Consider the following 14815-nt stretch of genomic DNA (forward strand, 5'->3'; position numbering starts at 1 on the left):
GAAGCCTTCTGACCCCCCAGATCCATCCCTCATCGCTCCTCCACCTGCCGGGCCCATTGGCACACCACCTGTAGTTCCTTTAGTAATAATAACAGATAATAAGCACTTACGATGATTACTACAGCAGCCTCACTAAGTACAGATCACGTGAGAGGCACTACTCTAAATGACGCGCTTGAATTCACTTATTTTAATCTTCACAATAATGCTACAAGAAGGTACCATTATGCTCTCCTTTTACAGATAAAGAAATGGAGGCGAAAAGAAGGCAAGCAATTTGTCCAGGGTCACAGAGCTCTGAGCGCAGAAGCCAGGATTTCCACCTGGGAAGTCTGGCTCCAGAGTCCAGGTGAGAGCTCCTCCTCCTAACGGCACCCCTCTCCCCAATTTCTTTTTAAGGGATGACTTCTTCGCATTGAGCCTGGCCTGCTGAGACTGTCGTCTGGGGCTCCACCCCGCCTGGCCACAAGGAGAACATCAGACCCCGGCGAGGCCAACTGAGTACTCCCCACCTCTGGAAATGGGCTCTCGAGCAGAGTTACAAAGAGCCTGAAAATGGGTTCATGCACCCCAGCAATGGTGTGTCCTGATCAGCCTCTTCCTGCTCTGAACTGTCCTTGTAGCTCTTGGCCTTCTAGAAATGTCTAGACTCCTGCCCAGTTCTCCAGCCTTCTCCCTTGACTCTGTGAGTCCCTAACACTCTTCCAGGAAATTTCTTTTAGTTAAGTCTTCCCGTCCTCTGTTCTCCCCACACAGAACTAGACTCTCTTCCTGATCTATTTGCCCACAGCCTGTTGTGCCTGCTTAGATCAGCGGGAATCGCCCCGGGCTCCGAGTGTTTGCCTCTCCATCCTCCCCGATCAGACGGACGGAACTCCCACAAGGGCAGGGACTGTATCCGGTTCCCCCATCTGTGTTCTCTCAGTGCCAGCGTGGTACAGCCCGGTGCCGAGCACGCTCCTCCATCACTGCTTGCTGGCTGATGACCCGCAGAATCTTCCAGGCCCTGAGCAGTCTCGCCCATCACCTCCGGCAGCAACACCCTCCCTCTCCCGCCCATCTATGCCAAGCCTTTCCGGCCCCCTCAGCTTCCCTCCATCTCACCTGTAGGAACTCCCTGCAGGCAACCGACGCCTCCTGCCTCACTCAGTCTGGAGAGGCCATCGGGCAAGAATATTTTCAAATCCCCTCCTCCATGAAATTCATCCTTGCCCGAGAGCTGACTGATGTGCTAAGTGTGGTGCTAGCCATTTTTACAACCACCCTCTGACAAAAAGCATTATCATCCCATTTTGCAGATGTGGAAACTGAGGCTGATTACGAATACACAACCAGGGAGTGGTGGTGCTGGGATGTGGACTCTGACTCTAACACCAGTGCTCCAACCTCCCTGAGTTCTTGAAGGAAAGGGGCCCCTCCTTTTCCTTGTCTCTGTTAGGCTCTCAGAGCCTCTCTCCTGGATTAATCCAACACCCTTCTGCCATGTCTCATCTTCAGTCCCTCCCTGTGCTCAGCCAGAATGAGCAACGAAAAACACAAATCTCATCTTTGAGCCCCTTGCTTGAGATCCTTTAATGGCACGCACAGCACAAACCCTAAGCTCATCAGCAGGTGGGCATATGTGTGCGTGCAGAGGGGGGAGGGGATCCAAGGCTTTCCCCAGTCAACTGCCAAGCTCTGTCCCATTTGCAACGAATTCCCCGTTCCCTCCACCCTCTTCCAGGCTCAGCCTCCTCTGGGCTTTGTTAGGTCCCTCAACAGAAGGGTGTCAAATGGAACCATTCCTCTCTCCAACACCTTCCAGTCAACTCTCCCGCACCCAGAAGACTGAGTGGAACAGTGAGAGTACATGGGCCCCAGATCATGGCAAGACTGACGTGAGGGTTGGGTAGGACAGCGCACATGCCTGCCTGGCTCATGGCAGCTCAGTCAACAGGAGGCCCTTCCCCACCCCTGGAAAAGCGGCAAAAGGGAAAAGTACCCGTTATGATACCTTTTGGTGCTTCTATCCGAGACAAAAATGGGCTGCCAAAGGGAGCTGCTCGTGCAAATGGACCCTGGGAGAGGGTGTGGATTTCACTGATTTAGTGACCTCTGCAGACATCAGAGAGGAAAAAAATACATCTTCTTTCCTTTGAAATCAAACTAAAGAGCAGGTGAAATTTATTTAGCTTTTCCCAAATCAGAACTGAGCTCTGGTTATTCATGCTGCAGCCTCCAATGAATTAGAAAGTTATAAAAATAGCCAAGGTGGCATGGCTTGACCCATGGTAGGTGCTCCGACAGAGGTGTTAACTGAATGAGCAGAAAGTCATCCAAAGGAGGGAGTCTGTCAAAACCAGAGCGTCGAAGGTGACCTTTTCCCACTCAGGGTAAAAGAAATCTCTTCTCCACATCCCTGGCAGGGAGTCATCCAGCTTTTCTCCCTTAACACGCTCCGTGGCGGGGAACTCACGACCTCCCGAGTGGGGGCGCCCCACTTCATTCAGCCAGAGCTGTCACAGAGACCCTTTGCTTCTGAGCTAAAATCTGCTCTGTAAACTTTACTTGTGGATCTGAGCTCTGCCCTCTGGGGCTCAAGTCTCCCTACCTGACCCCGAGACCACTCTGTCATCATCGTTCAGTCAGTGACTCCAGGCCTGCAGTCATCCTCTTCCAAGAGCCCCATCCTGAAGGTGCTGTCCTCTCCTAATGCCTCCCCATCCCGCTCACGCTCCTCGGGACACACACACACACACCCTCATTATTGGTCTCTCTTAGATGCATCGTCCGATGGGAAAGCCAGTTCTGGATCCTGACCAGCTCCGTGGGTCCTGGAGCTCAGGTGACCATGTCCCCTCCTGTACCTGGCAGTTCAAGGAAGGCCGCCCAGACTGCGTTCTCAGCTTGGCCCCCATGCACTCAGCTCGGAAGAACGTTTTTTCCATGAACTCTTCTTAAAGCTGTTTCCCATCTTGTATTTTATTAGTTTAGTCCAGAGTTGCCATCTGCCACAATCTCTGGGGTATCTGACCCTGTCTGTTATCCAACTCCACTCAATTCAGCACAACAAAAGCACAGAAACAATCCCATCCCACGAACAAATGGGGTCCAAAGAGAGAGACATTGACCCCAGCGAGCTGTGTCAGTCACCCATACAATGCCATTCAGAGCACCTAACATGTGTGTGGCTCTGGGCTCGGCCCCAGGACCAGAGATGGACGGCCGGACATGTTACCGAGCTGTCCTATCTCGAGCTTTCTGCACGGCTGATGCCATGTCTTACGACCCACCGTTCAGGCAGTGATCAGTATGTGCCTGGAAGGTGTTGCGAGCTTCACATGGGTTACCTCGTGTACCCTCACAATAATCTTATGGGGTACCTATCATTAGCCCCATTTGATAGATGACGAAACTGGGGCTCTGCGAGTGTAAGAAACTTGCCAGAGACCATACAGCTATTAGATGGTAAGGCCAGGAATCAAACTGAGGGCCGCTGCCCCGTGCCCCTACCCGCTTCTCCCACCACCTGCTGTCTGTATCTGAGCCATCCACAGAATGCTGCCTGGATCCGGGCTAAGGACCCCACAGAGAACTCTCCTGGGGCTCATTCAGGACCAGGTCCGCATTCATGAAAGCACTTGACTGTGCTATTATCCCATACTTATTTTTCAACCTTCTCCATAAAACTTTGCTCCGTGCTTTTCTGAAACCCAAGGACATCATCTATAGCTTCCCGCTGCATAGAGATGAAAGAAAAAGTCACAAGGCTGATGTCAATTACACAGACAAAGAAAAGGGGGCAGCTAAGGAAATGCTAAAAAAGCTCTTAGGAAACCCAAAGGGGAACGTAACAGAATAAAGGAAAAGGGTGAGAATAAAGCCACAAAGGGAATTTCCTGGGAGCCCAATGATATCACTGGTACAGATGCTGAGAAATAGGCCTACGGCCCCATTTAACCCCCCTGGCTCTTTCCCTACCCTGTGCCCTGACATAGGGCACCTAAAAATAAGTGGGGAAAAGTCATATATTTAAAAAAAGAAAGAAAAGGATGGAACTACAGAACATGACCAGAAATTATGCCCTATCAAACACTGATACAAGGCTAAATTAAGCCTGCGCGGGCCATTCTTTAAATATGCAATTATTTCTCTGGATGGGGAGAGTCGCAATATGGAAGCAGAGTGGTTCTGCTCCCCCAGCTCCAGGGCTCCAGCTTGCACACGCACATTCTCCCAAGCTAGAGTCCATGCTCCTCCAGCCCCTTTCCTTCGTGGTCAAGGCTCTCGAGACCCACCCTCCCCATTCCTCTCACCCTCCCTGTCCTCAGTGCCTGACCCGCTTCATGCACCTGGGCAGCCCCTGGGCTCCCAGCTTTGTAACAATGCCTGGCTCAGACCATCCGAATATCACTCTCTGCAGTCCGACCGAAGGATGCTTCCCAAAAACCCCACCGTGTCACTCCCCTTCTCCAAAACCTCTGTGGAGTGTTCTTTACCCTTCTCAAATCTGCTTCCAACTTCTCTCATCAAACTCACCTCCTGCTGTCTACACTCCCTGCATTCTAGCCACATACTGAACTTAGAGGCTAAGTTCACGGACTTTGGATCAGGCAGTCTACGTTCAAATCCTGGCTCCATCACTGGCCCGCTGTGGGACCTGGGCAAGTTTCTCAATTTCCACCTCAGAGTCAGCTGCACATCTGTCAATGGGACAACTAATAGGATCTCCTGCACAGAGTCCTTGTGAGGGTTAACTAACACTCCTAAACCACTTAGCACGGTGCCCAGCACAGACGAGGCGCTTGGTAACTATCGTTAATCGTATCTCTGAAACTCGCTGTGCTCTTCAACGCCTCTCTTTCTCCTACGCTGGATTCTTCGCCTGCCTCAAGAATTCCTCTTGATCCTTAAAGATTTAGCTCCCACGTCACCTCCTCAAGGCTCACACCCCACGCTGCCCGCAGTCCTCTAATAAGGTCTCACACTGTAATCCTTTCTATAAATGTCTGTTGATTGACCTCCGTTCACCAGAGAGGAAACTAAAGCCAGGAGGACAGTGGCTGTCCTGGAATCACAAAGCCAGCAGGTGGCAGAGCCAGGTCTCAAACTCAGGCCCTGAATCCCTGGCTCTGGATCCTCAGCTCTTGCCCCCACACCTGCTGTCTCAGAAGAGGCCAAGGAGCGCTCTGAACATCCCCACCCTGAGCCAGTTTACCAGTTTCAAGTGAACCTGGCGAGCTAGCCCAGCCAATGCAAACTGGAAAAATCAGACAAAAGGCAAACATGCTGGTCTCAGAGCAAAGCAACCAGCAACGTGAAGTGAGTCATTGTGACATCAGACTGCTTTGTGCCAATGGCTTCCCATACACAGGCCACAACACACCACTGTGGTCTGAGGGCAAAAGAAGGGAACCATTATACATCTGCCGGGTGTCAGAAAGGCTGGGTACTTCACAGGGGCTACTTAACCTACAACCCTATTACTCCCCTTTTACAGAGGATGGAAACTGAGCCTCTGGGTCACACAGAACCAGGTGAGAGTGCAGCTGGGCTTTGAAGCCAGGTCTCTACCCTTCTAACAAGTTCTCTCTACACACACACAGGGCTCATCTCAAAGGACCCTTGAGCTGAAAGCTCCGGATTTATTCTTCTCTCATGCTCTCCCTCCCTCCGCCTTCCCTGAACCAGCTACTCTTCCCGGCACCCACATTGCTCTGCCCCAAAGGAATCCAGGTCTCACTTAAGAGGACTTCCCTGACCACTCTGCAGTCCCTTCTATCTTTCTTCATGGCACTCTTCACCACCTGACATTTAATTATTTGTATTCCCCCACTGGAATGTAAACTCCATAAAGCAGGGAGTTTATTTATTTTGTTCATGACTGTGTCCCTAGTATAGTATGGTGCCTGATACATGGTAGGCATGTGTGCACGTGTATTGAAATAGTCACTAAGCACCAACAAGGTGCTAGGTACTGGGGTTACAGAAACAAAGAGAAGCAGCCCCTGACCCCACGTACCTTACACATTAACATAAAATTAAAACTATTCAGTTATAACTAATTACTACAAAGCGGGATTCAAGTCCCTGAGAGATTGGCTCATGGGGTCCTCACCCAGTCAAGGGTCAGAGGTTTCTTGAGAAAAGGACATTAAATCTGAGGTCTGAAGGAGGAAGAGGATTTGGTGAAGGAGTGGCGAAGGCAGAGGGCCGGTTGCATGAAGGCCTAAGGGAGGAAAGGACTGCCAGGCCCACAGAAGGGGGGCGGGGGAGCCAAGGGAGACCAAGAGCAAACAGGATGCTGGCCAGGAAGGCTGGGTCAGATCAGATCCAGAAGGGCCTTGGTTAAGATCAGTCCTAAGGTCCATCAACTGATGAATGGATAAATAAAACATGGTACACCCATAAAATGGAATATTATTTTGTAATAAAAAGAAATGAAGTACTAATACAGGCTACAAAACAGGTAAACCTTGAAAACATTACTCTAAGTGAAAGAAGCCAGTCACAAAAGACCAAATATTGTATGATTCCATTTATAGGAAATGTGCACAATGGGAAAATCCAGAAAGACAGCAAGTAGATTAGGGGTTGCCCAGGGCAGGGTGGGGGAATTGGGAGATTGAGAGTGACAGCTAAAGGAGAGGTTTCTTTCGGGGACAACGAGTATGTTCTAAAATTGATTATGAGTACGGATGCACAACTCTGAATACACGAAAAGACATTCGATGGCGCACTTTAAATGAGGGAATTGTAAGCTATGTAAAAAAATAAAATAGTCCTGAAAACTAAGAGGTTTCGGGGCTCAGCGTGACTTGATGTGTTATGCAGAAGCATCAATCAAAACGTGAAGGTTACTCCAGGCCAGCGCGCTCCCGGGGAGCACGCTCGGGCCAGATGGACCGCGAAGGGGCCCCGTCTGCTTTTATAAATGGCCCCGCCGAGGCTGAGCGCGGAGGTGTGTGCCAGACAGTGAGCGTTTCGCAGACGCGTCTGGAGTCCCCTGGGCTCCCTGTGGCCCCGCGGCCCTCCCCGCGTCCTGGGGCCTGCTGCGCTCCCCCGAGCCGCCCGGCGAGGCCTGCGACGGGCCCGAGCGCGGCCGGGAGCCGCGCGCCAGGACACCCGGGCCTCCGAGGCCATGAGGGCCGACGGGGAGGGGAAGGGGGCGGCGCGGGGCCCCCCGAGGCCTCACACCAGCCCGCCCCGCCGCCCCGGGCGGCTCCGTCCCCCGCCCGCCCGCGTCTCCTCTCCCGCCCTCCGCCGGCGCCGCGCGGCTCACCCGCCTCCACTGGGGAACGTCAACCCCGGACGCGGCGGACGCGGTAGCCACGAGTGCGCCTGCGCCCCGGGAGCGCCGCGGCACCGCCCCCGCCTTGCGGCTGTTCGTCGAGCGCCCTCTGCCGGCCGCATGCGGTGCTGGGGTCTGTTTTATAGGGAAACCCTACAGGCAAGACCGGCTGGGTGCCCCTTGCCTGATCCGACCCCACCCAGATGAAAGAGAAGGCTGTCCCACTAACAGCCTTCTCTCCCTTAAACACCCACTCTTCCTTCTGGCTGTTGCTACCTCGGATATAAGCCCTGAAGGCAGGCTCTCCCCCATGTTCCTGAATATGGATCGCTGCTAAAACATGAGGGGTGTTCAAGATTGGTGAAAAGGCTTGCTGGAGGACTTCCCCTAAACCACTCGCGTTGATGACAGGAATTGTATTTGTAAGGGAATCTGCGTTTTGAGTCATTTCATCAAATTACAGTCCCATAACACCTGTCAAAAGAATAAATATGACAGTAATAGGCATGCTTCCTTTCAGACCCATCTATAATTATAATTGAGGAAAAGAATGCAGAATTTAAACTCAGAGCTACTGCCAGTATCATTCTTTGAAAATGAAATAATGCTGTTTTATTAAATAGGCTCTCCCCGCTCTCTAATGTTTAAAGCTAAAGTGCTTCTCTGAATTGATTTAAATACAAGTTTTATATCCTGAAAGAAATAAAGATGAGTCTTTATCTTAAGACAAACCCCCTGTTCAATGATGCTGCTGATCTCTCAGCTGTCGGAAAGAGAGTTGGGTTGTTAGCGGATAATATTGCTTCTGTTCACGTCTCACTTCTCTAGGGCTTTTTAAACCCATTTGTAATGAAAAGGCTGATTTCCTTACACAGACTGACTCCATGTGTAGCTGATTTAACAGAACAACTTTTTTTTTTCTTTTTTCCTTTTTTCTTTTTCTTTCTTCTTTTTTGAAAGGAAAATATTGCTCCCTGATAGCACCTGAGAATCTATTTTCCTCCTTTTAGACTAGGAGAAGCAGGGGATATTTCTTAACAGAAGTGGGGTTTTTTGTTTAGTTTTTTAGTTTAGGCTTTTCTCTCTTTTTTTTTGTTTGTTTGTTTGTTTTGTTTGTTTTTGTTAACTCCCTTTCGAGTTTTTTGTCTCTTGTTTTTGTTTTTTTCTCTTCACTTAATATATTAGCCTTCACCTAACAGACAAATCATGTGAGCGTTCCTCCCCTGAAATATTCTGGTAATTGCCTCAACGCTTCAATTTATTTTCAATACGTAGACTTGGACCAAATATATCTGAAAGATACGATTGTACCCTCATAAATCAGCCCTCTTAGTTACACGCACAGAGTCAGGGGCACATCATTAGTGAAGATCCAATCAATAAATCATTAAGCTTTTAAGTCCCTTATTAGGAACAATCTGCAGTATCACCGTCCATTGCTGTTTTCAGCCTTGGGATCACTTGATATTTTGAAGAAATTTCACAGTCCGTTCTTTGGCCCCATCTCCCTTTTGTTCCTAGATCAGTGTGTTCCCGCATCAGAAACATTGTTCTAATACCTAGATCTCATAAAATATTTAAGACGCAAGCTGTTCACTTTACCTCAGAAAGACACCACCTTCAGAATTACTTGTGTCTCTTCTGTCTTGCTAAACACACATGATTTTACGGTTCACAAAAATTCCTTATAAACATCCAAAGAACAAGAAAAAAAATAATCCAAAGTTGAATAGGCTTGGACAAAAATTTAAGTCTTAATGGAAAACCTAGTTTTTCAAAAATAATTGGATTAGAATACTTTGAACTTGACAGCAACCTTAGATTCTCGACAGCCAAACTCACTAAAATGACACCGGGCCCCCTAATCGAATGAAAATCCAACCATTCTTACTATGTCATTTTCCTTTACGTTTAAATTTTAGCTGATGACCACCCTCATGTCAGACAGCGCAGGATATTTTACAGATAAATGGAATTGAAAGACTTCCTTGAGAAATTTGTCACCCAAGAGTTGGCTGTCCAGGGGACATGTTCTCACAGGGGAGTTTATCGACTTTCGCAAGAAATACATCGCCACATTCTCTTGATTTCTGACATTATGTCATTTAACCTGACAACTGCTGGTTTGTAACCAACATTCGTAGGAAAAGATACAAGTCCTGATGCTTCCTCCAGTTTAAACCTGTTTTTAGATTTCAAAGAGAAATGATACATTTGCATCCTCCGGTTAAATCAGGTTATTGTCTCAAAGGTTGACCATGTAAATAATTCAAATTAATTCATCACTGTACAATAGATTTAATAAGCATAATAAACACTTTGAAGAAAACACTTAGGACCCTCAATCTGCCCTCGCTCTCACTCCCATTATCTCAGATTTCCCTGTGAACAGAATGAGTGGTACGGTGTTGTTCCCTTCTATTCAAAATATGCAAAGTTGCTATTTACCAGTTTGCAATTTGCATGTCTCAAATCCTGCCAGAGCACCGGGTGAGGGGCATGGGTGACTGGTGAATGTGCCAAAAGGGGACACCAGGGCGAAAACGGGAAACCCAATGAACAGATCTTCTCCACCCCAGGCTGTTGCAAAACATAACTTCACCGACTACTGAAGATTTGTTTTTAAGACAGCAAAAATATTGGGTGTGAAAGGTTATGTGAATTCTCAGACACCTAGTGTCTTTTTTTCTTTAATTGCTGGGTTGAAGAAGAGGATGAGCAGGGATTTCAAGATTTTTGTAAAAAGGCGTACAAGAGGGGCGCCTGGGTGGCTCAGTCAGTTGAGCGTCTGACTCTTGATTTCAGCTCAGATCATGATCTCAGGGTGGTGAGATCGAGCCCCGCATGGAGCCAACAGCAGGCTCCGTGCTCAGCGTGGGAATCTGCTTGGGATTCTCCCTCTCCACCTGCCCCTGCCCTGCTCACACTCTCTCGCTCTCAAATAAATCATCTTGAAGGAAGGAGGAAGGAAGGAAGAGAGGAAGGGAGGGAGGAAGGAAAAAAGGAGTACAAGAGAGATAAGAGAGCAGTGGTGACTATTTACGACATATACCAGGAGGGTAATTTACAGCCTGGGTTTTAGCCTTCCTGGACCTTCGTCCTGTGTTACTTTCTGCAGCTCCCTAAATCTAAACTCGCTGACTGGTGTGTATCATTCAATATCTCCTGGTGTGTTCTGTAATAATATATTCACCGTGGCCACACGTGAGAAGCACATTGATAATCAGATGTTTGCCATCTCTGAATATGAGTCTGAATATGAATAAGAGGGCCACAGATAAGAGTTAAACGCCCAGTTAATAAAAATGGAGACTGTAAGATCTGATCAACTATATTAAATAGTATTATTTGGGAAGAGCAGAGAGGTGTAGAGGAAAAGGTAGGAGAGAGAAGAAGAGAGGAAAACAGGACAGTGGATAATGAAAAAAGGTAGGAGGGAGTTATCATTCCGGTGCTTTGTCCCAGAGAAAGGCCTAATAAAGTTAAGTGGGGCCTCGTTAATTAAGGAAAACCATTATTCATTTTGGCCAGGAAATAGGGAGTTCTGGTCAATCAAATATGTAGTTAATAGTTACCTTCCACTTCAGCAAACATTTGTTGAGACTCAATCCGTGCAAAACCCTGGGTCCGTGCAGAGGCCTCCGGACCCCTCTCTCCCGCTCCCCTTCTCCTTTCCTTCTCCATTTCCCATCTTGCCACTGGCCTGCCTCAGCCCTCTCAATGGCTTCTCAGCGTTCTCTGCGGAGATGTGCCGAACTCCCTACCTGCAGCCTCTGGCCTCTCGGGCTTCACTCCATGGCCCCGGATCCCCTGCTGCGGCCTTTCTGACCCTCAAATGCACCATGTTCCTTTCTGCTCTTTTTCCAATTCACAGGTCTCTTTCTCGACTTCCTGATGCGCCTACTCCCATTTGACGCTGGGGCAGATCACCCTTCCCCCTGTTCCCCACGAAGAGTAGCCTGTACCTTGCCCCATGGCATGTGTCACGGTTTATAATGGTAGATACCTTACTTAGGAATCCTCCAGAAGGGGACTTGCAAGCTGTTTGTGAGGGCGGCAGAAATGGCACCCAGCTGATGGGTTTTACTTTCAGTTTATGGTCTAAACTCAAAGGCATCCTAGATGCTGCCTGGGAAGAGAATGACAGTCTCTCAGAACTCCCACCCTCGCTCTCAGTGAATGACCTCACTGAAAGGTTAGACACCGGCAGTGGACAGCTTCCTCCTCTTCTCACCCCCTCTTCTTTCCTGGGGAGTCGCCTTCTGCCTTTGAAAAACCAATCCCTCTCCTGGTTCTCTGGACTCTATCCTCTCTGCCTTCCTAAAATCTTTGCTTGTATAGTTATCGCCTCTCTCCTGCTCCATTAATTTCCTTTTCTTCACCTGTTCATCCTCAGCAACATACCGATGTGGTCGAAGGGCTTTGCTACTCAAGATGTGATTCATGGACCAGGAGCACTGGCCTCGTTTGGGACCTGTTAGAAAGGTAGAACCTGGGGCACCCGGGTGGCTCAGTTGGTTGAGCGGCTGCCTTCGGCTCAAATCATGATCCTGGGGTCCTAGGATCCAGCCCTGTGTCAGGCTCCTTGCTCAGCGGGGAGTCCGCCTCTCCCTCTGCCCCTCCCCCTGCTCTTCCTCTCTCTCTCTCTCATGTGCGTATGCTCTCACTCTCTCAAATAAATAATCTTTAAAAAAAAAAGGCAGACTCTTCCATCTTAGAGCATCAGAATCTGGATTTTAACGAGATTCCCAATATATGGCTCTTAGGCATATTAAAATTTGAAAAGCATTGGGCTATTTCTCCACTCTCTATTATAGCCCAACTTTTATCCTTCCATTCAACAAATGGGTATAGAACATCTTCAAGGTACCAAGCAGACTTTCAGTTTCTGGAGATACAGGGAAAAAAAACAAAAACCAAAAACCCAAAACCCCACACTAGAATCATATATGTGTGATGTCCTAGGGGCAGAGAACAAGAAAGAAAGCAAGAAGATATGATCAGGTCATAAGTAAGGACTTTGCAGAGAAATAAAATATGGCCACGCGATAGTCACCAGATGGCTACTTTAGATCACTCCAAAGAGGCGACACTTAGACTGAGATCAAAATGACAAGAAGCCATCATTAGAGTTGTCTAGACAGGCTCTCTCCCCTCCTCACTCATTCACCCATTCATCCCTCTGGAGGTACGGTTGGCTCCCACCTTCATGCCTCTGAACTGCTCTTCACAAAGTTTTGGATGGCTTCCATATTGTCGGAAGCAACGGCTCCTTCTCTATTCTTAGCCTCCTCTACTTCTCAGCAGCCTTTGGGTCCCCTGACCACACCCTCCTTCTTGAAGCATTGTAAAATTAAGTTAGTCACCTACATGACCTTTTCTTTACCGTATATTGTTCAATGTAGCTATTGTTGGGGGAAAAAATGAAAGACTTTTATAAGGAAGAGAAGAGAGGGTGGAGAAGAGAAGGGGAAGGAGATAAAAGAGATCCCTTTTATTCCAGCATAAGCGTGGAATTCCAAATCAGAAAAAAAAATACATTTTATTTAATGTTTCTAAAACCCCTTTGTTATGTCAGGTGCATCTGCAAAGTGAGATAGACAGCTGCTTTCATGCAGCTCGCAAAGGAAAAAGCTGGTTCAACATGCCTTCCAGAGCTGCCTCCCTGAGCCCCGCATTCGGTCTCAGGGAATCTGGGTGGGAAGGAGAGCTGACAGGGGCTCTGGGGTTTCCCGCAGGACCACCAGTCTAAACTCCAGGCTAGTCCTGGAGGGCAGGTTGGTGCCGCCAGAGGCGTTGGGGACTGCCGAAGGTTGGGGAGGAGGAAAATCACTTGCTGGAAACTTCATAACCTCAGGTGGCAGCTGGATGGAAGTTATTATTAGCTGCTCATGGACAGAGAGCCCTAATGAAGCACAGGGACAGTAGCCGAGGGATGTCAGTGTCTAGCGTCCCCAAGTGTGGGTTCATAAAAGCAGAGGACGGTCTGTGTACTGTGTTTTCCACACACGTATTGTCAAAACGCTTGACCCGAGTACTTGTTTTTTTATTACCAAATACTGTCAAGCCCATCGGGAGCGCACAGTCCTCACGGTGCCCTAGTGCTAGATGCTGCAGCTTGGTCCTGGCCCACGGCACTGAGGCTAACACGCTGCTGACGTCTGCGTGCGCCATCAGAGTCGCGTGCCGCCCTGACTTCCCGCGGATCCAGGCTCATCCGCCCTTGGCTCTCTGCTTACGGGGATATGGCCAAAGGTAAAGAAAAACTCTACAGGTTAGAAGATAGTTACAGCTTCGCATCCCTGCCCCAGTCTTACAGCAGGGGACAGTAGTACAATCAAAAGAAGAATATTTTGCGACACATAGAAATTATACGATATTCCTATTTCTGGGTCCACAAGTAGAGTTTTATTGGAACCGCCCATTCATTTACTTTCTGCGGCTGCTTTGGCGCTACAATGGCAGAGTTGAGTTGGCTAGGACAGAGACCGCACGTTCCCCAAAGCCTAAAATATTTACTCGCTGGCCCTTTAAAAAAAAAAAAAAGTTTGTCAGTCCCTGGTCTACAGAAAGCAGTGCGGATTCTAGGGTTCTGCGTGGTGGAGCCCCGTCCTCCCTACATAGCATTATCTGTGGGGTTTTCCTTCATATTCTTCCTGGAATGGCTTAGTAAACATCTTGTTCTTCATTTAAATTTCATGCTATCCCACCTCTGTGTTTTCTTCCTGCTGTTCCCCTTGTCTGGAAACCACACCCGATACTCTCAATTTGCTCTTATGCCAATTTTCCCCAACCTTCAAGCGAGCCTTCCTGAATCTCTCAACTATAATTTATTTCTCCACCCTCTTTTGGCCATAATTCTTTCTGTACTGTCTCATGACATACCAGTTTCCTACTTTGCATTATCATTATTTATGCACATGTTTTATTCCCCCTCTAAACTATCAACTCCTTGAAGAATGCATTGGCTCATTACAAAATTAGCATTCTGAGAACCCTTATTTGCATCACACATAAGATCTCTTGTCTTCAGCAAAAAGAAGTATACTTATGACACATATAATTGGCACTTATCACACAAATCAATGATAATGGGGAAAAAGGGCAAGACGGCTAATTAAAACCCACAGCAAATTCCTCCAAAATTCATTTTTGCCCTACCGTCTTCCCAGCGTCATAAGCACTGGTTTGGACGAAACGCCCTCCCCACGTACTTTGTTGATGTGTAGCTGCGTTGGCCACCAGGCAGTTAGAGGGAGCAAAAAGATCAGAAGTGAGTAATAATCCACCAGTTGAAATCATCAGGCCTCCGGTAATGGAAAGCTTTCGGGGCATCTTTCCAGGGGAGGTTATGAGCCTCTGAACTTTCCGCCCCCAGGGCTCCATAAAGATTTGAATTTGTGTGCATGCCATTTGGAACTGAGGCAGGGAACAATAATCTTTCAGTGTGGCCTGGGTGCTCAAAAGAATGGATAGATTTAAAGTAAATAAATAAATAAATAAATAAATAAATAAAGCAATCCGGTTCCCCGCACATATGCTTGA

The 14815-nt window shown here is 48.2% G+C and overlaps 1 protein-coding gene across 5 annotated transcripts in view; it reads right to left on the reverse strand.

The window, feature by feature from the left end:
* Positions 1-7334, reverse strand: part of LYRM9 (LYR motif containing 9) — a 33618-nt gene extending 26284 nt beyond the window's left edge. For all 5 annotated transcript variants that reach the window (XR_006411514.2, XM_057318044.1, XM_026517688.4 and 2 more), the window contains exon 1: positions 7262-7334. The gene's annotated coding sequence lies outside the window, so the exon portion shown is untranslated. The remainder of the gene's footprint in view (positions 1-7261) is intronic.
* Between the last annotated feature and the right edge of the window lie 7481 nt (positions 7335-14815).

The sequence above is a fragment of the Ursus arctos genome, unplaced genomic scaffold (assembly GCF_023065955.2).
Source record: "Ursus arctos isolate Adak ecotype North America unplaced genomic scaffold, UrsArc2.0 scaffold_24, whole genome shotgun sequence".
In the NCBI taxonomy this organism is placed as follows: domain Eukaryota; kingdom Metazoa; phylum Chordata; class Mammalia; order Carnivora; family Ursidae; genus Ursus; species Ursus arctos.